This window comes from Myxocyprinus asiaticus, chromosome 48, assembly GCF_019703515.2.
Source record: "Myxocyprinus asiaticus isolate MX2 ecotype Aquarium Trade chromosome 48, UBuf_Myxa_2, whole genome shotgun sequence".
Lineage (NCBI taxonomy): Eukaryota > Metazoa > Chordata > Actinopteri > Cypriniformes > Catostomidae > Myxocyprinus > Myxocyprinus asiaticus.
This window is the reverse complement of record NC_059391.1, coordinates 27,024,616-27,049,853: the sequence shown is the minus strand read 5'-3', so window position 1 is coordinate 27,049,853 and position 25,238 is coordinate 27,024,616. Positions and strand designations below refer to the sequence as shown.

At 38.7% G+C, this 25,238-nt stretch overlaps 1 pseudogene; it reads left to right on the top strand.

Moving 5' to 3' along the window:
* Positions 1 to 17,172: 17,172 nt before the first annotated feature.
* On the top strand, positions 17,173 to 23,495 carry LOC127437659 (coiled-coil domain-containing protein 34-like; annotated as a pseudogene).
* The last annotated feature ends 1,743 nt before the right edge of the window (positions 23,496 to 25,238 follow it).

Here is a 25,238-nt window from a genome sequence, read left to right as displayed (position 1 = left end):
TCGCAATTGTGACATTATTTCTCGTACTTATGAGATAAAAACTTGGAAATTGTGAGATATAAAGTCACAATTGTGAGATATAAAGTCAAAAATTATCTTTTTTATTACCAAAAAATTTTATAAACATAAAATATCTTAAATGGTATAACGAAACTCTTATCATTTAACGAGGTCTTAAAATTGAGGACGGAAAACCAGGGATGGTGATATGTCCTAACGTAATCATTATAATGCAAAAGGCTGTGATTTAATTAAATAAATACTGTATATAGTCTGTATGTGCTGCGCGCCTCAAAGTAAAGAGGTGTGCACTGTTGCACATTCTCCAAGCACATGGGGAGTTTGTAATACAGTGCTTCCAACAGTTTCAGAGCGGTTCACAATCATTGAATTACCGATCATATTTGTTACAGTGTATGACAATGTTTACTTTACAGTGTTTATTTAGTAATACATTGTAGATGATAGTAAGAGTGCATATTTTATTTACTTATCTGTTTATGCGAGCAGCTGGGAGCATAGACATTTCACAATAAGAGTCTCTGATGTATTTGCGGCTTGTTAGGCACCAAATCTTCATTTTTCTGGTTATTATTGGGAATTTGGTTTCTTGTTGCATCTGTGTCCATGCCCGTCACAGTAAGGAAATACTAAGAACATTTTAACACATTCAACATATCAGTTTTAAAAACTATCGGCCGATTAATCAGTTATTGCATTTCTTCCAACATCTTATTATTGTATCAGCAAAAACCAATATCGTTCAACGTCTAATTCGCATGTATTAATATATTGGTACATAAACCAATTTTAATATGAGCTTGTATGGTAATATGGTTTTCATTTTATTTGTTCAAGTCTTAAAAAAGGTCTTAAAAAGTCTTACATTTAATTTTAAAATGTGTGCAGCAACACTATGAGTGAATCCCATGAAAAACATGTCCAGGTCACATTTCACCCCAAAACCATTTATCATATTTATATATTTATCAAGTCTATTTTTAGGGCTATTAAGATTTTTTGGCCTAGTGTTATTTTTATGCCATGACAATTAACACCACAATTAAATAGCATATTTAATTTCGATTTTTATTTATTTATTATTTATATTTTTTTGCAAGTAACATTATTCTCAATGGTGATTTTCATTAGGTTCTCATTACTGTGTACAGTATATATATAGTTATTATTATTATTTATATTATTTATATTTATTATGTATGCTTATTATCTTTCACATATAAGTACTTAACCATTTAAATAATTATTATTTTTTACAGAAATGGGGGAGGTGGCTTTTTACAGGCTAGACCACAATGTTTTGAAACCAAAATGTTAAAATTCAATGTTTTTTCAATTGTCATGTTGATTGTGACCTGTGGAAGGAAACGAGAAAAAGATCAACAAGCGAAGAATGAATGTGAATGTAACATTTTGTATAGTGCTTTTCTGACACTACAATCAAAGCGCTTTACATTGTGAAATGGGGACTCTCCTCATCCTCCACCAGTGTGCAGCATCCACCTGGATGAAGTGATGGCAGCCATAGTGCACCAGTACGCTCACCACACTCCAGCTATTGGTGGAGAGGAGAGAGTAGAGTGAGGCCATGATTGATAAGGGCCAGTGGGGGAATTTGGCCATGACAGTTACATCCCTACTCTTTACAAGAAGTGCCCTGGAATTTTTAACAACCATGGTGAGTCAGGACCTTGGTTTAACATCTCATCTGAAAGATGGAAGAAAGATTCACTCAAGTAATCCATACGACCTCTGTGCTTTTTTCACCAAATCCTGCTTTCTGAACATTTAAACCTGGCACAATCGTCGAATCGATATTTTTCCTCAGTTTACCATCCCATACAAAAGGCCTTTATTCTCATATTTAAGTGGCAAAACGTATTTTGCCGCAATTCTGCAGCTATATTTGAATGATGTTTTGGCCGAAATGAATACGTCCCTTGCGAGATGCCTATTGTTTCGTATTTTATCTGCAAAATACTCTTTGTCACTATATCACTGTTTTGGCAAAGGAAGACGTCCCATATAAAAGGCCTTTTTTCCCTCATATTTATGTGGCAAAACTCTGTTTTGCTGCTATTCTGCCATAATATTTGTATGCTATTTTGTCCGAAATGAAGACGTCCTATCCAGAATGCATATTGTCCCATATTTAAGTGGCAAACCCCTATTTTGCCACAATATTTGTACACTACTTTGCCTGAAATGAAGATGTCTCATACAGGACGCCTATTGTCTCATATTTATTCGGCAAAACTACTCTGCCACTATTACACTAGTTTGGCCGAAATGAAGACGTCCTGTACAGGATGCAGATTGTATTAGATTTAATCGCCGAAACGCTATTTTGCCACTATATTCATATGCTAATTTAGCCGAAATTAAGATGTCCTATACAAGATGCCTATTGTCTCATATTTAATCGGCAAAACACTCTTTTGCCTCTATATTTGTACACTATTTTGTCCGAAATGAAGACGTCCCCTACAGTGTGCCTGTTTTCCTATATTTAAGCAGTGAAGCACTATTTTACTGCAATATTTGTATGCTATTTTGACTGAAATTAAGACGTCCCAAACTGGATGCTGATTGTCTTTTATTTAATTGGCAAAACACTTTTTTTGACACTATATTTGTACAGTATGCTATTATGGGAGAAATGAAGATGTCCCTACAGAATGCCTATTGTCCCGTAATTTAGCAATGAAACTCTATTTTGCCTCTATATTTGTACGCTATTTTGACTGAAATGAAGACGTCCTGAACAGGATGCCTATTGTCCTGTATTTAAGCAGCGAAAAGCTATTTTGCTGAAATGTTTGTGCTATTTTGGCCTAAATGAAGGCATCCCATATGAGACGTCTATTGTCCCATATTAAAGCAGCAAAACACTGCTATACTTGTTCACTGTTTTGGCTGAACTTAAGGCATTCCATACAGGGCACCTATTGACCCATTTTTAAATGGTGAAACTCCAAACAAATTCTAAAACAAAATGTAAAAAAATGTTTTATTTCACAAAAGTACATATCTTCAATTAATTGTTTTAGGTTATGAGGTCAATAGTAAACAGAATTGAACTCATACAGTAAATGTCAAACTCGTACATCGCTGTATGGCCAGGTAGTTGTTTGGGGTGATGGTATAGATTAGAAGATGAATCCACCATAAAGAATCTTCTGGAACTACAGCAGTGATGTTAGACATGATATACCCGGGACTCAACTCCTCAGGTAATGTAAAGGACATTTTAGTGCTGGAAAAAAAACACTTTCTACTTCACTGTTACCAGAAATATGAAGATTAAATGTTCATTGGGTGTCACTGGTCCTCATGCACTTCAAGAACTGGGGTTTATCATCATTGAGGTTTATTATTATGAAGAAGAGTGGTTTCAGAGCTGTGTTGTTTCCATCATGCACAGAAAAGTTTAAGCTGTATTACTTTTTATTCTCATTTCTTATTCTTAATTGGTTTTAAAATTAATTTGTTCTTTTATTTTCTCTATCATTTATATGCAAAGTATTTTGAATTGCCATTGTGTATAAAATGTACTATATAAATAAACTTGCCTTGCCTTGCCTAAAGGGAAAATATACTGTATAATAACTGATTATACATTTAATATTTAAATAAATATTATTTTTTATTTTATATATAATAATTTAAATACATACAACATTATATATATATATATATATATTTTTTTTTTTTTTTTAATTAAATTATCTATTTTATCATGCATTTAAAAAATATATATTTTTATTTTACCTATTTCAATATCAACAAAATTCCATCAAAATGAACTGAGTAATTTTTAATAAAATAAAAAAAAAAAAAAAACATTTTAAATGTTACTAATTTAATTTTGTTCAACATTACACTATTACATTTGATGGCATTTTGTTATGAAATTGAAATGTGTAAATCTAAAAAATAGGCTTAAATATATATATATATATATATATATATATATATATATATATATATATATATATATATATATACACTATATTGCCAAAAGTATTCGCTCACCCATCCAAATAATTGAATTCAGGTATTCCAATCACTTCCATGGCCACAGGTGTTTAAAATGAAGCACCTAGGCATGCAGACTGCTTCTACAAACATTTGTGAAAGAATGGGCCGCTCTCAGGAGCTCAGTGGATTCCAGCGTGGTACTGTGATAGGATGCCACCTGTGCAACAAGTCCAGTCGTGAAATTTCCTCGCTACTAAATATTCCACAGTCAACTGTCAGTGGTATTATAACAAAGTGGAAGCGATTGGGAATGACAGCAACTCAGCCACGAAGTGGTAGGCCACGTAAAATGACAGAGTGGGGTCAGCGGATGCTGAGGCGCATAGTGCGCAGAGGTCGCCAACTTTCTGCAGAGTCAATCTCTACAGACCTCCAAAGTTCATGTGGCCTTCAGATTAGCTCAAGAACAGTGCGTAGAGAGCTTCATGGAATGGGTTTCCATGGCCGAGCAGCTGCATCCAAGCCATACATCACCAAGTGCAATGCAAAGCGTCGGATGCAGTGGTGTAAAGCACGCCGCTACTGGACTCTAGAGCAGTGGAGACGCGTTCTCTGGAGTGACGAATCACGCTTCTCCATCTGGCAATCTGATGGACGAGTCTGGGTTTGGCGGTTGCCAGGAGAACGGTACTTGTCTGACTGCATTGTGCCAACTGTGAAGTTTGGTGGAGGGGGGATTATGGTGTGGGGTTGTTTTTCAGGAGCTGGGCTTGGCCCCTTAGTTCCAGTGAAAGGAACTCTGAATGCTTCAGCATACCAAGAGATTTTGGACAATTCCATGCTCCCAACTTTCTGGGAACAGTTTGGGGATGGCCCCTTCCTGTTCCAACATGACTGCGCACCAGTGCACAAAGCAAGGTCCATAAAGACATGGATGAGCGAGTTTGGTGTGGAAGAACTTGACTGGCCTGCACAGAGTCCTGACCTCAACCCGATAGAGCACCTTTGGGATGAATTGGAGCGAAGACTGCGAGCCAGGCCTTCTCGTCCAACATCAGTGTCTGACCTCACAAATGCGCTTCTGGAAGAAGGGTCAAAAATTCCCATAAACACACTCCTAAACCTTGTGGAAAGCCTTCCCAGAAGAGTTGAAGCTGTTATAGCTGCAAAGGGTGGGCCGACGTCATATTAAACCCTATGGATTAAGAATGGGATGTCACTTAAGTTCATATGCGTCTAAAGGCAGATGAGCGAATACTTTTGGCAATATAGTGTATATATATATATATATATATTTTTTTTTTTTTTTTTTTTTTTTAAATTGGTCATATTTTTCAGAAGTTAAATAATAATAATATATAATTAGATAAATCTATAATAAATCTATAAATCAGATGGATTACCTTCTGGGGTCTGTAAAGTAATCTAATGGTTTTGTGGGAAATGTAGAACCTTTTGCACTATAAATAATGAACTTGGAGTCTGGAGGAATCAGATGAAACTGTGAAAAAATCATATTCCGTTATCTTAGGCACTGGTTAATTCCAGATAAAATCATGCAGCATTGCATACTGAGTGACTCATACAGTGAGTGGTTTTTCTTCAGGGTCATAAACCACAGGTAACTGGAAAAAATATTTGTATGAATTATTATTCATATTATTTATTAGAGCTACTAATAATGTTAAGTTGATTATCTAAATGCTTATATAAAATAGTGATAGACCGATTAATCTGCCGATATCTGGTCATTTCAAATAATCAGCATCAGCCCATAACAGTGGCTGCTTGACCGATTATTTTCATAGATATCGGTTTCATATGTGTTGATCACGTGTAGAAAATTACAAAAGTATTTCTAAGAACAGTGGAGGTTCGTCCACATCCTTCAGGAGGAGAACGGTAAGAGTCTGCAGGTCAGAATTCCGATTGCTGTCCACAACAAGAATTTGGAAAACAAAGCGATTTGATGAACTCTCAAAATCCAGATTTGGGGAACAGGTCACAATTACCTGTAAGAAGAAAGAAAAAGGACAGGATGGATTGATTTTAAATGACCAGGGTCTACAACAGTCCAAAAGTAGTTCTGTAGAGGTTAAATAAGAGATTTTGTTCACAGTTCTGAACTCCATATTCTGGAAAACTGAACAGTATATTAAAGAGATCTCCTCTGTGTTTTTCTTATGAAAAAGGCACCTGGGAGTGGGTTGAATTCATCATAGACACAGTGAAGTCGTTAGTGGGTTTCAGTTGAGTATTAGAGGAAATCCAGCAGCTAAACTTGCTCCTCTGTGATCGACCTTGAAGCAAAACACTTCCGTGCCCGCCGCACTGTTTTCATTCAGTCGAAATGTGGCAGGGAGACCCACCAAAGTCAGACCTGACACAAAGCCTGAAAGACAATACATATGAGACAACAGGGCCATTTCAGAACATTCTGACGCCCTAGGCGAGATCCTTATTGGCGCCCCTGTTCTGGGGGAGTGAGGGAGTGTTTGGGGAGCGTGGCAGCGGCCTCCTCTTTGGCTCCCCTCCCTTCCCCAGCAGTTGCCGCCCTAGGCAATCACCTAGTTTACCTGTGCCTAGAAACGGCCCTGTGAGACAATACAGTACATCAAGGCTAATGGACAAATAATCCAGCACTAATGTCTATTGACCTGGCTCACCATTGGTTATCCAAATGGCAAGAAGAATGCATAAAGGAAGGAGAACGTCCATGTCGGCACTATCACATTGTTTTATTCGTCGATTTGAGCTGATTCAATGGGATTTGCTTTAAAGATTCGCTTCAAAGACATGTTGCTAAGTATCTGTTGATGGAAACACGCATACCTTTTATGGCCAGTGACTTGGACTGGACGTCATTCAGCAAGTCAGGACAGGTAGAGCTATCCATCAACCCTGAATGTGTCATAACATTATACAAGCTCTGTAAAATGAATGTGAGTGTGGGTATTTCTACAGGCTGATGTCAGTTTTATAGGGGCTGTATATGGCCAGGTAAATATCATTAGTTTGAACACTTAGAAAAGTAACAGCACACCTCTCCACAACAAGCCATCATATTGAGGTGTTATTAAGTCGAGTTACGTGGCAAAATTTAATACTTAGGATTAGGAGTTTGTTCAAATTACTAACCATAAGTATGAGCTATATCAAGAGTGATTCTTGACTTAGCACACAAAGAAACAGAGATGCTTTTATAATTGTTTGTTTTGATAACTCTGTAAAACTGCAGGATGTGGCTAGCTGTGTTATCATGTTATGGATGTATCTCATGCGTAGCATAAGATGGAGTGTGTTGTACAATAGCATTAAAAAATGTGATTATCAAGAACAAGATATAAACTCAGCAAAAAAAAAAAAGAAACGTCCTCTCACTTTCAACTGCTTTTATTTTCAGCAAACTTAACATGTGTAAATATTGTGTATGAACATAAAAAGATTCAATAACTAAGACATAAACTGAACAAGTTTCACAGACATGTGACTAACAGAAATGGAATAATGTGTCTCTGAACAAAGGGGGGTCAAAATCAAAAGTAACAGTCAGTATCTGGTGTGGCCACCAGCTGCGTTAAGTACTGCAGTGCACCTCCTCCTCATGGACTGCACCAGATTTGGTAGTACTTGCTGTGAGATGTTACCCCACTCTTCCACCAAGGCACTTGCAAGTTCCCGGACATTTCTGGGGGGAATGGCCCTAGCCCTCACCCTTCGATCCAACAGGTCCCAGACGTGCTCAATGGGATTGAGATCTGGGCTCTTTGCTGGCCATGGCAGAACACCATACAAGCTAGAACCGCTACTGCCTGTAACGCACAGCGCTGAGATTGCCTGCAATGACAACAAGCTCAGTCCGATGATGCTGTGACACACCGCTCCAGACCATGATGGACCCTCCACCTCCAAATCGATCCCGCTCCAGTGTACAGGCCTCGGTGTAACGCTCATTACTTCGACGATAAACACGAGTCTGACCATCATCCCTGGTGAGTCAAAACCGCGACTCATCAGTGAGGAGCACTTTTTGCCAGTCCTGTCTGGTCCAGCGAAGGTGGGTTTGAGCCCATAGGCGACATTGTTGCCGGTGATGTTTGGTAAGGACCTGCCTTACAACAGGCCTACAAGCCCTCAGTCCAGCCTCTCTCAGCCTATTGCGGACAGTCTGAGCACTGATGGTGGGATTGTGCGTTCCTGGTGTAACTCAAGCAGTTGTTGTTGCCATCCTGTACCTGTCCCGCAGGTGTGATATTCGGATGTACCGATCCTGTGCAGTTGTTATTACACGTGGTCTGCCACTGCGAAGACGATCAGCTGTCCTTCCTGTCTCCCTGTAGTGCTGTCTTAGGCATCCCACAGTACAGACATTGCAATTTATTGTCTTGGCCATATCTGCAGTCCTCATGCCTCCATGCAGCATGCCTAATGCACGTTCACGCAGATGAGCAGGGACCCTGGACATCTTTCTTTTGGTGTTTTTCAGAGTCAGTAGAAAGGTCTCTTTAGTGTCCTAAGTTTTTATAACTGTGACCTTAATTGCCTACCGTCTGTAAGCTGTTAGTGTCTTAACGACCGTTCCACAGGTGCTTTGTTCATTAATGATTTATGGATCATTGAACAAGCATGGAAAACATTGTTTAAACCCTTTACAATAAAGATCTGTAAAGTTATTTGGATTTTTACAAAATTATCTTTAAAATACTGTGTCCTGAAAAGGGACGTTTCTTTTTTTGCTGAGTTTATATGGGTTCCCTGGTGAAATGGACATTAGAAATACAGTAACAGGTGAATTTTTTGTTGTTGTTGTTGTTGATTGAAAGCCCTGATGGGGTGTATCTGTTTAAAATATGTGTACATTTTATTTTTTATGATTTGTACTTTATTGATTTTCTTATTCGCAAACAAGAAATAATATAAACAATCATGTACTTGACATATAAACAAACCACTAAAACAAAAACAAACATAAAACAAAGGAGTTAGTCAATAAAATGGTAACAATATATATAATAAATAAGTAAATAAATAAATAAAATAGTAAGAAAGGTCAAATTAAAAAGGGGGGCAGGGGTGTTGTCAGCACCATAAGTTCCCACTAGGAGCTGTATCATATTTACCATGACCATTATTTTTCGTCTCGCCACATGCTTGCTACTACTGAGGATTGCAGAAATGCAAAAATGTTCCCCATTTATCAAAATAAATATCAATCCTCCCATGCAGACTATAGGAGATTTTTTCAAGGGCTGCCACCTGCCCTAAATCCGAAAGCCACTCAAAAATCGGAGGCTTTCCGGAAGATTTCCAACTTTTCACAATCACACGTCTGCCCAACATGATGCAGCTCTGTATCCACTGTGATTCAGTTTTTTTTAACATGACTTAAAGGCAGAGGATCACCAAGAATGTATAAACTAGGACAGAAATCATACTGAGTCTTTGATATCTTAAAAATATAATCATGCACCTCTCTCCAAAAATACTGGACTTCTGAGCATTGCCATAAGACATGAAATAGGTTGCCCACCTCTCTCTGGCATCGCCAACATTCAGGATTATCCTTAAAACCCGCTCTTAACAGCCTTCTTGGTGTCCAATAGAATCTGTGTAAGATTTTAAATTGTATGAGACGTGTTCTAATATCTCTAGATATCAACTTTAAATTCCCAGTGATCCTCCCCCATTCTTCGTCTTCATATGTGCATCCTAAATCTTTTTCCCAAATTATCTTAACCGCAGAACTAATATTTTGGCCCATTTGACTAATAAGTAAGGAATAATATTTAGATGCCTCATGGCCAGTACCCATGATATTCTGGATCATCTTGAGTGTGTTTTTACCCCTGGAAACATGTGGGGGGGGGGGGGGGGATACTTGTGATCATGTGTCTCGTCTGTAGATATCTCCAGAACTGATCATTAGACAAGCTGAATTTTTAAGTCTCTCAAAAGATATCAATGCATCATCCTCATAAAGATCTTCCAGAATATTTATATTTTTATCAACCCATTCCTTCCATAGCACAGGTGTTCTACCTATTAACAACTTTGGATTGGCCCAGATAGCAGATGAAGGGCTTAAAAAGGGTCAACCCCCAAAATACAAGTGGTCTTCTTCTAAACTGTTTGGAGATGTGCAATAATCGGATAATTACGCACTGGTAAAGGTAGATTTGTTATCAATAATGACTCAAATGGTATAAGCGGGCAACAGATTTTTCCATGGCTTGCCATGGGGGAGCTCACTCTGGAGGTAACATCCATTGTCCCAGGTGCCTCAGACCAAATGCATAATGATACAGAGATAGCTTGGGGAGACCTAGTCCTCCCCTCTCAACCGGGAGCTGCAGTTTCCCTAGCCGCATTCGAGGTTCCTTCCCATTCCACAAAAACTGTTTACATATCCTGTCAAATATACAGAAATATTTTGAATGGACAGAGACAGGCAGGGAGCTTAAAACATAATTAATTTTGGGTATGGAGTTCATTTTTAATACATTGACCTTGCCCCAAAGGGAAAGAAAAAGGGGGGCCCATCTCGTTGTGTCAGCTGAAATTTTTTCCAATAGGGGGTCAAGATTGACTTTAACAATGTCCTTAATCCGATGGGGAAAGTAATTCCTAAATATAGAATGCCTTTGTCAGGCCATTTAAGGTCTGAAACAATAACTTTGGACAATAAGCAGTCAGGGGTTGAGCCTCTGACTTAGACAAACTGACCTTGTACCCAGAGAATTTAGACAAATTATTTATCATGCTAAGTAGTGCTGGAAGTTAATTAGTTGGGTCAGTGACAAAAAGCAAGATATCGTCTGCGTAGAGCATAAGTTTCTGAACCGAACCCCCCACAACTACCCCAGGGAAACTGGTATTTCCTTGTATTGCCAGAGCCAAGTGTTCCAATGCCAAACTAAAAAGTAAAGGTGAGAGTGGACAACCCTGACGTGTACCTCAACCCAGTCTGAAATATGGAGAAATTACAACGTTAGTTTGCATAGTAGCCTCTGGATGTTTAAATAACAGCTTCATCCACTTTATAAATATTGGGCCAAATCCACAAGCTTCTAATGTTGTGAACAAGTAAGGCCACTCAACACAATCAAAGGCTTTCTCAGCGTCAAGTGACACTGCAGCAATAGGAGAGCTATCATTCCTGACTGCCCACATAACGTTGATGAAACGTCTGATATTATCAGAAGAGTGCCTATTTTGTATAAAGCCAGCCTGATCAGGATGTATTAAAGCCGAGATTACCTTTTGTAAATGGTTGGCAAGAATTTTAGAAAGTATTTTGATGTCTAAAGGAATCAATGAAATTGGTCGGTAGCTGGAACAATCAGTTGGGTTCTTCCCCTTCTTTAATATTACTGAGATCAAGGCCTGGTACAAAGTTGGGGGTAGCACTTGCCTGTCAAAAGCCTCCTCATACACGTCTTTTAATAGGGGTGTTAATTCTTAAGAGTAACATTAAAAAATTTGGCTGTAAATCCATCCGGTCCTGGAGCCTTCCTTGTTGTTAAATTCTTTATTACTTCTGAAATTTCATCCTCTGTTAAGGGAGAATCCAAGAGCTCCCGCTGATTCTCACTGAGAGAAGGGATATTAAGTCCACTGAGGAAGTTTTTTATTTCTTCCTCAGAGGAGCTGCTGCAAGAAGTGTAAAGATTTAGATAGAAATCCCTGAATGTGGCATTAATATCCATGGCCTTGGTTGCAAGGCATCCCCCAGGGGGCTGAATAGCACATAGTGAGGCAGAGGATTCCTTATGTTTAAGATATCTAGCCAGCATTTTCCCTGCTTTATCTCCAGATTCAAAGGATTTTTGCCTAATTCTGAACAAGTCAAATTCCATTCAAGATCTGCCCCTCCAGTACAAACAACTTATCGCACTCTAACTTTTTCTTAGCTGAGGCATACTGGATAATGACCCCTCTAATATATGCTTTTAGTGCCTCCCATACCACCCCTACTGATGGGGCTGAATTTAGGTTAGTAGATAAATAAAACTCAATTTGGTCTTTGAGTAAATCTTTAAATGCCGGGAGATGTAACAAAGCTGAATTGAACCTCCATCTGTATGATCTTTTAATAGTGTCCAGTGGTATAAGATCAAGAAATACTGGTGCATGGTCTGAAATAAAAATAAACACAAAATAAAAATAAAAATAAAAATAACAAAACTGCAAACCAGCACATTTGTCCATGACTGCTCACTGAATGTGGTACATAGCCATCACTGCTCGCAGCACTACATTGCTACAGATAACTGATAAATGAAATCTAAATGCAGAAATACTAAATTCTTAAAAAAAGGCAATTAACATGTACAGGATTGTATTATATGTAAATTACAGCAGAAACTTATAATAAAACAGGAAGGCCCGCAAACCCAACATCTGAACATACCTATTTGCTCAGGCCCAGTTCAACAAAAGTCCATTAAACAGTGTGCCATTTGTAATATAGATAAATCCAAAATAGTATTATCTTGGTAGTCCAGGAAAAAGCAATCTCCAACAGAGCATGAAAAATGAAACAGAACATAGGACCATTAGGCAATAGAGCCAATGCTCGGATACCACGAATAAAGGCCAGGGATTTCTTGGGATCATTAAATCGCTAAGGACTGTCTTTTAAATCAATCTTGAGCGTTGCTGGGAAAAGCAAAGCATTTATAAACAACATAAATGAAGAAATAAAATACAAAAATGTATTTTAATCTTCTTTCAACAACTCTAATATTTAAAAAATGTCACGCACGTTATCTATGAAAATTAATTACAAACAAAATCCCTTTTGAAGAGAAAATAAGGCTTTGACTTACTGAATTTACATTTGCGCTCATCTTCTAATGACTTGAGAGACTTCAGAACACATGACAACATTTATGGTATGGGAAAATAGTAAACAACGATGCTCCCTGCTTTTTTTTTTATGGTGTATTCTGGGAGTTTTTAGGGCCCAAATGTTTCAGTGTACTGGAACGATTTTGCAATTGTGAAAGCCCTAGGAATGGCCGACTTCCTGGTCAGTGCCCTGACTACTGAACAAGGGAGCTGATTGAGCAGCTTGATCTCATGAACATTACGGGACAGTGGCAACATTTTTGAAAAACGAAAGTACGTGCTTCATTACGCGTTTTGCTGCAGTTGCCCAGTGAAATGTCCAGTGGGGGGCGCCAAAAGTGAGTGAAATGGTGTCTTAATTAGATGAGGTTTTTAAAGTGAATATTAGATGGAGGTTTTAATGCAGGGATGGGGAACGTCAGGTCTCAGGGCCATATAAAGCCCGTGAGACCATTTTACTTGGCCTGCGAGGCCATTTGAGAAATAATTCGAAAAGCCAAAAAACGGCCTTGATTCAATTAACTATTAAAAAAATTAAATTAAAATAATGATTAAAAATAATTTTAAATGATAACATCACAAAATATTGCATGATAGACAGACCTTTTAGTGTTTTTTCTTGGTGCGTGAGCACATAACAGAATGTTTACGTTAATTTCAACCCACAATCAGAAATTGCAAGCAATTGTATGGCCCGTGAATAATTTCGTAAATACTCGAATGGCCCTGTTTTAATGGGTAAAACATATCTCCCTAACCTAAAACTTTAACCTAAACCCAACCAATAATGTCCAATAAGCAAATGAGAGGTGAACAAAACAGATATTCTTACCCTAAACCAACTCCTAAACCTAAAAGCAAATATGACACGAAAAGAATATTTTCTAAAAGCAACCACGTCATTTCGTGTCGCTTCTATGACACTTTTGTCTCAAGCGTCAGCTTGCGTGTTTGGCTGGTCTTGAGTCTTCGGCATTTAAAGTCCAACACTCTTGAGAGGTGGTCTACTGTAGAAGCTAATCACATTGGAATAAGTGTGTTAATGTAGGTGAGTCTGTAATACAAGCGTTAAAATATGTCATTTTTTAAATGATGCGTTAGAGTAAAGTGTTTCGATAGCATAACATAACAGTGTGTGAGTAACAGTGTGAAAAATAAGTGTTTATAAAAAGTCATAATCAACCATTGTAGTTGTGATTGGTGAGAAAGTTAATAAAATGCACAGTTGTTGTAGTGCCTCTAGTGTTCATTTTACCAGGAAACGGTTGCGAAATGTAAAACGAGGTAGGTAAAATGAAAGAAAAAATTAAGTTCTATGAGACTAAATTGTGATTGACACACAACCTCAGATGATACCAGTTTTTTCAAGATCTGCCATATTCCACCATGATGAATTTGTCTTAAACTTCTGTATTTTTGCAGTGCCTTGGTGTAGTTTGTAATGATCATCAGTACCATGTACTAAGGGTGCTTGAGTAGTCTGGGGACAACACCAGCTAGTGGTCCCCAGGTGAGCTGTTTTTTTCGCTACTTCTCCAACATTTTTTTTTTATTCTAAACAAATTTTGCTTAGACGATATTTAGACCATGCCGAACAATCACAAATTGTGAATTTAAAACCAATTAGCTGTAACGACAATCATTTTATGTGCTGACTCTAAACTTCCATCACTGAGACATGTTAACTGAGTGTCGTAATGTGTAAGTCTCTGGACTGTGACCTCAAAGGTTGGGTGTTTGAATCCCAAAAATTGTGCCTTTGTTGACCTTTGAGCCATACTTTACCATATAATTCCTGCTTGAATTTAAAACCACTTAACTGGAACAACATTTAAGTATGTCTCTTTTGCATTGTCTAGCGTTGACAGTTATGTAGCGGATAGGGTAAGGCTTTGGACTCAAACATCAAATGTTGGGTGTTCGAATCCCATCGCGGCTAGTCTTACACTTAGTTGTGCCTTTGTTGGACTGGAGCTCTTTGCACTTTACTTATTGAATGCAAGCAGGACTTGGCTGTGATCATTGCAATATTTATATTCATTTTTGGAGGTAAAAGTAAAGCATGGTACATTTTTCTGTTTTCCTGGAATACACTTTGGGTCTGAACCAGTTATGATGATTTAAACTGTTTTTCTTTTCCTGCAGGGTTTCATCAGCAAGTTTTTCCCCACTGATTTCTGGAGTTTTGTAAAAGTAAATACCTTTTTTTTTTTTTTTTTTTTTTTTTTTTACTTAGAGAGAACATGATAAGATTCTCAAACAGTTACAAATCTTACAAAGGGAAAATGGCCACAGTGATGAAGGTTAGCCTTCTGTTGATGCTCCCAATAAACATCAATCTGCTTTTCATACAAGAAACTTTCCATGTAATCGGAACCAAGGAAGGTTTCAAACTTCAAATGTGGTGCAGTGCTCCAGTTGAAGACACCATTTTCTATAGATTAGATCAGGATAAGCCTCAGTTTGTGAGAAATTATACCTAGAGACAGGGCACAACGTATATCAATAATGCATATATTTGGGTCTACTTTTCAGGAAATCAAGACTATGAGGCTGAATGCTGGAAGAATGGAAGAATTGTGGACAAAAATCTTTTTCACGTGACAATTTGTACTGAGAAGAATGAAGAAGAAAATGTGTCTTTGCTTCATGGAGTTCCAGCAGACATTGCATGTCAGAAGTTCAATCCCAGTCTGGGTGAAACTCTTCAAGTGTTTCAGCATTTATCATCAAGCTCAAAGGATTCTGGACACCAACGTGTCCATGGAGATTATTCCGGATACACTGAGGAATAGAATGCAATTCCTGAATAATGGCTCTATAATTCGCTTGACAGATACCTCAGCCGTCGACAGTGGAGTATACAGCTGTCTGGTTAGGAGTGAGAATAAATGCCAAAACCTCAAGGAGATTTCACTGGACGTTGAAACATAGGACATCTTCTTCGTTCCAGGAGAGAGTTTCACTGTGCCATGTCTTGTTAAAGATTCCAAACCAAAAGATACAGTAATTTGGTGGACTCCAACAACAGTGATCGTACCTGGAATGAAGACTGAATTTGACAATTTTGAAATGCTGTATGAAACAAAGACCGGGAACTACTCTTTGGTCATTCGTCACCTCATGCCTTATCACAATGGGACATACACATGTTGAAAATTTGAACCAGCTCAACATTTTTGTTTGCTTCGATCTTAAGCTCATCAATATGACATTCTCGTTGGGTGACAATGCAAATCTAATGTGCAGACTCAATCTGACACAGTCTCTCAGAGAAAAGTGGTCTTGGGAATACAATCAAAGCTCAAAATATCTGCTAGCGGACACTCAAGGTGGGTTTGTGAATGAGGAAATGAAGGGCCGGTTAGATGTATCTGACCCTCAGAATTACATAACCATACGGGAGCTTTCGATGAGCGATAGCGGTGTGTATTTGTGTAGGGTTTGGGGACTTGACAAAGTCAGGAACTTGTGTTTCAATCGAAGAGTCAAGTTAACTATGTGGGACCCTATGTGGACATGCTTCAGTCATGGGACTCATGTTACTTGAGATGACCAGCGCTGTGGTTTATGTCTCAAGAGTGACCAGGGACAGATGCACGCCAACGGGGCCACACGGAGGAAGTCACGCGGACACATCAAGCAAAACAAACGCAATTAAACGAAACATTTGCCAGTAAATAGACCAGACGAATTAGTTATGCTAGTTGTACTGTTATATATATTATTAAGTAGCAATATACATAGATTGATGTTGTATAAAATCCTTTGAAACGTGCAGTTGTGATTTAAATTTTAAAACTTGTTTTACAGACTTTATTTTAGCTTTGGTTTAGGTGCTAATTCATTAAATACCCTCTAGCAGTATTTCTAGTGGTGTTCAGAGGTAAGCAAGACCATAAATGCTTGCAGTGTCTTTGCATTTGCCAGATTTAAGCTGCTATTGATGCATAATGCCTTTGTCATAATTTACCAAATAGCAACATTCAGTAATTACAGTATAGTTATTTCTTGAGTCTAAATTCTGAACCAAGAATTTATTTTAGTGTATGTATGTATATATATATATATATATATATATATATATATATATATATATATATATATATATATATATATATATATATAATATTTCATATGTTAATAAGTTTTTAGCCATATATCTATATATATTTATTTTGTGCAATTCCATCTGGTAACACCAGTGGCTTAAAAATGACTCACTTCACCTTTAAGTGTGACATAAATGTCCAAAAAATACTGTATGATGGCTGATATTCAACATTGTTGTGTTTCTCTGTATCCTCAGCTTTGAGGAACATGTCGACCTTTCCATCCTCATCGTCCAAGAGTCTCTCCTCCACACCGCTCAAATCCAAACCCAGTGCCCTAGGAAGTGCCCTACAGCGCAGCAGAAGTGTGGAGTCCACCGAGGACTCGACCTCCTCTCTGCTGTCACCCATTTACCACGATAGCTTTGAGCTTTCAGAAGAGGAACCAGAGTTAGATGAGGATCGACCTGTTCACAACGTCACTGTCATGCAAAGTGAAGATGTTGCAGCGGTCTCTCTCTCCGGGCAAGCAGCGTTGAGTCATATATAATAATTGATTTTGCAATCTGATTTTGCTTAATGTCAATGCAAAATGGACATCAAATTAAAGAGTGTCGTATCATGAGAAATCACATTTTACTTGATCTTTTGAGATGAATGAGTTCATAATATATGTAATAATGCATAATATGTGACCTCAAAAGAAATTAAATGTTGCTTAATCACAAAATCCTTGCTATAACAAACCAGCATCGCATCCCATTATCAGTGTTGATCAAATCTGACATCTTTTCAGGGATGAGGTGGAAACAACAGACCAGGGAGACAGATCTTCGACTGCACAGTTAAAACTGAGCGCGTGGGAAAAGTGGATCATTGATAAAGCCAAAGAGGAGTGGATTAGAAAGCAACAGAAAGCTGTGGAGGTGCCTGACATTTGTAATCATGGTGATAAAACCTTATATAATGTGTATAAATAGATAGAGGGATGCATCGGCCATTCAAAACTGTATATTGTTCGACCATTAATAATGAAGGCCTGTATTTCAGGTGCTCACTTTAAAGGAGAAACAGAAGAGAGAACAGCAGATGAAGAAAGTTGCCAGTGATTGCAAAATTCAAGAATGGCTGCAAATACAACGAGAGCAGGTAGCAATCTAAACAAACCATCGAAATCACTAACTGGCTTATTGCAGTTACGGTTAGTTTGATAGTGTTTATAGAATATATAGGATTTAAATTTATTGGGTTATTTCATGTGAAATCAACCAAATTTCAGAAATTTCCCTGGCTGAAATTCTTTATTTTGTTAAGACTTTTTCTAAAGAAAGATGAACATAAGTGATGTTGAAAGCCAAATAATAAATGCCATGTGTTGCATGTTTGTTAATAATAGTGTAGTTTTGGACTCTCAGTCTGGGTTTTGACATTAATGTTTTTATGTAAATAAGGAAGGTACATTTCCAGTTTCAACACTATTTATACATCAGACCTTTGTTTGCTTGGACAAGATAAACTAGCTTCGTACCATGTGGCCCACATTTATGTTTCGACCATTGAAAATGTGCGACTTGTAACAAATGTATGCATGGAGCCACATTGAGAGCCCCATATGTCTGGGATTAAATCATGCAGGGCCTTCAAAATGAAGATTTAAAAACTAAAGTTAAAAATCTAAATCTAAATCTAAAAGCATGTGTAGATATCTTTAATACCCCTGGAGTTATAGGCAATCCAACTTTGGAAAAACAAAACAAATAAGTGTTTTTTTCCCCCTCATTTTGGTATCACACCATGTGAGGCGTCAGGTAGTTCAACAAGGGGTGCCGAAGTCAACTGATTCTAGTAATAGACCTACCTCTATCTCTGTGTACAAATAAAATAATGACGCTGAAACCTTTCTGAGGTTATTTTTTTACCTGTAGTTTTGCTCCAAAAGTGTGAAATTTATCATTTGACCCCCGTCTGCATAATAATGGATTACTCTGTAAATATTGATCCATGGCATTAAATATTCTGGCCCTAATCATCATTTATGTTTATCTTTTACCGGTAAAAAAACAAACAAAATAGGGAACAGGGTGAGGTAGCATGAAGCCCTTTTTCTGTTTTACTCTTAGCAAAAGAAAGAAAGAATATCCAAAGAGTTTCAGAAAAGTAAAGAACAACTTCAAGAGGAGAAAAAACGTGCTGTGATTGAAAAAAAAGCCCATGGGAAATATAAGGAGTGGCTGCGAAAGTAGAAAAAAAGAGGAGGTGTGTCCTGTATACAACAGTCTGTCTGTCTGATGGCCCTAAAGGTCACAAGGTCAAAACATGTTATAGAGAAACAGATAGCAGAATGTTCACGCTGCTCTTTTTCATACACTAGAAGTCATTATTCACTAAAAAAATCTTCAGCTCCTCAGTAGCTCTCAAATCTCATTTGCACTTTTGCATATTCAAACTTCGCTGACGACTGAAATATTGGTCTGTTCATCACAAAAAGCTATTGTATGGCTTCAAAGACTTGGATATCAGAGGATTTGAGACATATGTGCTACTTTTATGGTGCTTTTTGCCCTTTTTGGAGCTGGACAGCTCCTGGTCACTGTATGCTATCATCATGATGGCGTCATGGATGGCTGCCTCGGTGTGGAGCTCCTCAGTTCTTTTGTTGTTTTTGTTTGTTTGTCCTGTGTTTAGTAATCTTTTTCCAGTAAGTTTTAACAGAGACAAACTGCTGAACATTCGACAGCATATACCAGATAATCTTTTCCCGGTTTTCGAATATTCAGACGTTTTGCTAGACATTTTAGTTGGAGGCGCAGCTCTGCTGTTCAAGAGATGCAGGCGAGGGAGACGAGCCAGCGCGCTGGTCAAACTCCGTCGGCACAGATTTCGAACAGCGCTGCTGAGTATTCACTTAAAGAATCTCCACTCTCTTCCTAACAAAACAGACTAACTAAATCTCCTCACCCGCACAAACAAGGACTTTTCAACCTCTGCTGCCTTGTGCTTCACAGAAACCTGGCTGAATGAAGCCATTCCGGACAGCACGTTACATCTGCCGGGCTTCCAGCTGTTCAGAGCGGATCGCATCGCGGAGTTAACGGGGAAAACGAGAGGCGGTGAAACATGCTTTTATATCAATGAATGTTGGTGTACAGATGTAACAACGTTAAAGAGGATGTGCTGTCCTAATTTGGAAGCGCTCTTTATTAACTGTAAGCCGTTCTACTCGCCGCGGGAGTTTTCCTCGTTTATTCTGGTGAGTGTGTATATCGCGCCAAACGCTTGTGTGAACACAGCGCTGCAATAGCTGGCTGATCAAATCTCAGACATGGAACAACAATACCCGGACTCAGTTATTATTATTCTTGGGGATTTTAACAAAGCAAATCTCACACGTGAACTGCCCAAATTCAAACAGCACATTACATGCCCCACCAGAGACAGGAACATACTGGATCATTGCTACATAACAATAAAGGATGCATATCGCTCTGTCCCTAGAGCAGCTTTGGGACTCTCTGATCACTGTCTGGTTCATCTTCTTCCAACCTACAGACAGAAATTAAAATCTGCTAAGCCTGTAGTAAGGACTGTAAAGAGATGGACCAATGAAGCAAAGCAGGAACTACAAACCTGCTTCGATTGCGTGGATTAGAGTGTTTTTGAGGCTGCAGCCACAGACCTGGATGAGCTCACAGATACTGTTACATCATATATCAGTTTCTGTGAGGATATGTGCATTCCTACAAGGACTTATTTAAAGTTCAAATATGACAAACTGTGGTTTACAGCAGAGCTCAGGCAGCTTCATCAGGCCAAAGAGGATGCTTACAGGGGTGGGGATAAAGTCTTGTACAATCAGGCCAGGAACACACTGAACACGGAAATCAGAGTGACTAAAAGAAGATACTCTGAGAAGCTGAAAAACAAGTTTTCAGCTAATGATCCTGCATCAGTGTGGAGTGGCATGAAACAACTCTCAAATTACAGGACTCCTGCCCCCAACCCTGTAGGGAACCAACAAATGGCTGATGACCTGAATGTGTTCTACTGCAGATTTGAAAGGCCCAATCTCATACCCCACACCCATTCTGACCTTCACTTCACACAAACACCAACACCTCCTGCAACCCCCCTCCTCCCCCCTCCTGCTACTCAACCTGCACTTAATATCTGTGAAGATGATGTGAGCCGGGTCTTTCAGAAACAAAAGACGAAGAAAGCTTCAGGCCCAGATGGCATCTCACCAGCGTGTCTTCAATCCTGTGCTAACCAGCTGGCCCCCATCTTCACACAGATCTTCAATAGATCACTGGAGCAGTGTGAAGTCCCACGCTGCTTCAAATGCTCAATCATTATTCCTGTCCCAAAGAAACCAAAAATCACAGGACTTAATGACTACAGACCTGTCGCCCTGACATCTGTGGTCATGAAGTCATTTGAGAGACTGGTGTTGGCCCACCTGAAGAACATCACTGGACCCTTTCTAGATCCCCTTCAATTTGCTTATTGAGCAAACAGGTCTGTGGATGATTCAGTCAACATGGGATTGCATCATATCCTGCAACATCTGGACAGACCAGGGACATATACAAGGATCCTTTTTGTGGACTTCAGTTCGGCTTTCAATAGTATCATCCCAACTATACTCCAGACTAAATTACTCCAACTCTCTGTTCCCATGTCTGTCTGTCAGTGGATCACCAGCTTTCTGACGGACAGGCAGCAGCTTGTGAGACAGGGGAAACTCACTTCTAGCACCTGTACAATCAGCACTGGTGCCCCCCAGGGATGTGTGCTCTCCCCACTACTCTTCTCCCTCTACACCAATGACTGCATCGCCAAGGACCCCGCTGTCAAGCTCCTGAAGATTGCAGACTACACCACTGTCATCAGCCTCATCCGAGATGACGATGAGTCTGCATACAGAAGGGAGGTTAAACAGCTGGCTGTCTGGTGCAGTCAAAACAACCTTGAGCTGAACATGCTCACAACGGTGGAGATGATTGTGGACTTTAGGAGGAACACCTCAACACTGACCCCCCCTCACCATTCTAAACAGCACTGTGGCAGCAGTGGAGTCATTCAGGTTCCTGGGCACTACCATCTCACAGGACCTGAAGTGGGAGACACACATTGACTCCATTGTGAAAAAGGCCCAGCAGAGGTTGTACTTCCTTCGCCAGCTGAGGAAGTTCAACCTGCCACAGGCGCTGCTGATACAGTTCTACTCAGCAGTCACTGAGTCTGTCCTCTGCACTTCAATAACTGTCTGGTTTGGTTCAGCTATGAAATCAGACATCAGAAGACTACAAAGGACAGTTCGGACTGCTGAGAGGATTATTGGTTGCCCCCTGCCCTCCCTTCAAGAACTATACACTTCCAGAGTGAGGAAAAAGGCTGGGAAAATCACTCTGGACCCCACTCACCCTGCCCACTACCTTTTTGAACTGTTGCCTTCTGGCCGACGCTTCAGAGCTCTGAGCATCAGAACAGTCAGGCACAGGAACAGTTTTTTCACTCAGGCTATCCATCTCATGAACAGTTAAATTGCCCAATGAGCAATAACTATGTGCAATACACAGTTTAGTCTTTCTTATATTTATCCAACACATCCAACCTCTTCTGCCATTTCATTCCTCTGAAAAAAACAAAAAAAACAACAACAAAACATTTGCACTGTACATAACAGATTGTATTAGATTTGCACTACCCATGTGTATGTATGTATGTGTGTGTCTGTACGTATGTGTATAATTAATTTTATTTTTTATTATTATCTATGTTTTGCTGCTGTTTTTGTATTGTTGTACACTGGAAGCTCCTGTCACCAAGACAAATTCCTTGTATGTGTAAGCATACTTGGCAATAAAGCTGATTCTGATTCCGATTCTGATGCTGTCATAGTATGGAAAAGAGCTTGTGAACATTCTCTAAAATATGTCCTTTTGTGTTCCATGGAAGAAAGAAAGTCATACAGGCTTGGCAAGACATGAAGACATTTTCATTTTGGGGTGAACTGTTCCTTTAAAGGAGAAGGTGGCCAGAAGAGATGTAGAACAGAGGGAACATAAAGAAAATGCGACAGCTTTAAAGAATGGCTTGAAGGTGTAAAAACTCAAGGAAATCTGAGGCGAGAGTCGTCTGCATGCTCAGCCGGCGAGTGAGCGACAAAATAAATAGAGACAAAATGATTTAATGTTATGAGGAGATAAACAAAGTGTGGCTACTTTGAAGAAGATATATAAGAGGTAATATAAGATTTTGTTTTGATTTGTGTAATGTTTTTGGCCACTACATTATTCTCATTTTTCCATTTGTGTTATATTATATACATATCCAACATAAATATTCACAGCTTAGAACTAAATTTTGTAAAATTTTGAAGTCGTAATTTTATCGCTTTCAGGCAACTATAACAATGTGAATTATCCTGCTCCGAGCTTTGTCAACCCTATTCCGTGGAAGCCCATTCACATTCCACTGCAAGACCGAACGCCCAAGAAAAATTCACCAGGACCCTCAAAAAGCCAGTTGACCCCCTGCCTGAGATACAGACCTAAAGACGCCATCAGTTTCGCTTGCAAAAGACGGTGACACACTGACATCTACTGGTTTGAATTCAGTATTTACATTTTGAAGACTTGTAGCATATGTACACAAAAGGAGCATTTTGCCCATATATGAGAATAGATGATGATGACACAGCACAAAGCCATACACTGAAAAGTGACGTTTAAATGAATTTGAACTCTTTTTCTTGGTTTATAATATTTGGATGAATGTGTGAAATTGTTTAGTTTTGAACGTGATGAAATACAGATCATTTTCCTAATACAAATAAAACATTTGGACATCATTTGCAAAACAGAAGTTAAAGTCTAAAAAGTGCGCCTAGTATTAATTGAATTAACAGAATAATGTTGTTCTTAGCGCTAAACAATGGAAGTTCTCATGTAACTACCATAGAAGAAATTCAAGCTTGAAGTGTCACCTGTTTTCAGCAGGGGGCAGTAAGCGAAACTCCAGCTGTATAAGCAACACGCAGCTGTAAAGAGAACAAACCACACTCAGACTTGATACTAGGATCTCAAACTTGTTTTTCTAGGTTTCAAACTTCATTTAACCCAACACATTGACCTAAAAACTCTGTGTTAAAGGAATATTCCGGGTTCAATACAAGTTAAGCTCAATTGACAGCATTTGTGGTATAATGTTGATTACCACAGAAATTCATTTTGACTTATTCCTTGTTTATTTAAAAAATATAATAATAATAATAATCTGTGTCACAGTGAGGCACTTACAATGGAAGTGAATGGGGCCAATCCTTAAACGTTAAAATACTCACTTTACTCACATAAACAATATGCATGTTAACATGATTTTAGTGTGATAAAATCGTGTACTAATCTTTTCTGTGTAAAGTTATATAATATTTTAATGTTTATAAACTGGCCCCATTGACTTCCATTGTAAGTGCCTCCTTGTAACCTCCATTTTTGCTTTATTTATTTATTTTTTAATAAATATTTATCCCCTTTTTCTCCCAATTTTGGAATGCCCAATTCCCACTACTTACTAGGTCCTCATGGTGGTGCGGTTACCTCAATCTAGGTGGTGGAGGACAAGTCTCAGTTGCCTCCGCTTCTGAGACCGTCAATCTGCGCATCTTATCACGTGACTCGTTGTGCATGACACCGCGGAGACTCACAGCATGTGGAGGCTCATGCTACTCTCCGCGATCCACACACAACTTACCACATGCCCCATTGAGAGCGAGAACCACTAATTGCGACCACGAGGAGGTTACCCCATGTGACTCTACCCTCCCTAGCAACTGGGCCAATTTGGTTGCTTAGGAGACCTGGCTGGAGTCACTCAGCACAACATTTTTGCTTTTTTTAAAGAAAAGGAAGGATGAGTCGAAATATATATATTTTTTGTGGTAATCAAAATTATGCCACAAATGCTGTCGATTGAGCTTAACTTCTATTCAACCCAGAAAAAGACCATTTTAGATCACTTTTCTAATTGAGAGACATTTAAAATGATTTAATTCATGCATAAAATGAAGTTAAACGTAACAATAAAATAGCGTTCAATAAAAATATTTTTTTAAATTGCGTTTTCAAAAACCATTTGCGAATTGCTTTTCTTAATTCATTTGCCAATCACGTTAAAAAAGAAATGTCATTGGGCAGTTGCCCTTGCCCCAAGCATCGTGGCGGTGAGTTTTGCATGAGCGAACACCTCTCACATTTTCTTCACAAATTGAAAACATCCAGTTACACATTTACATTTTGTGGATTTATGTGATACATAATAAGCCTTTGTTGC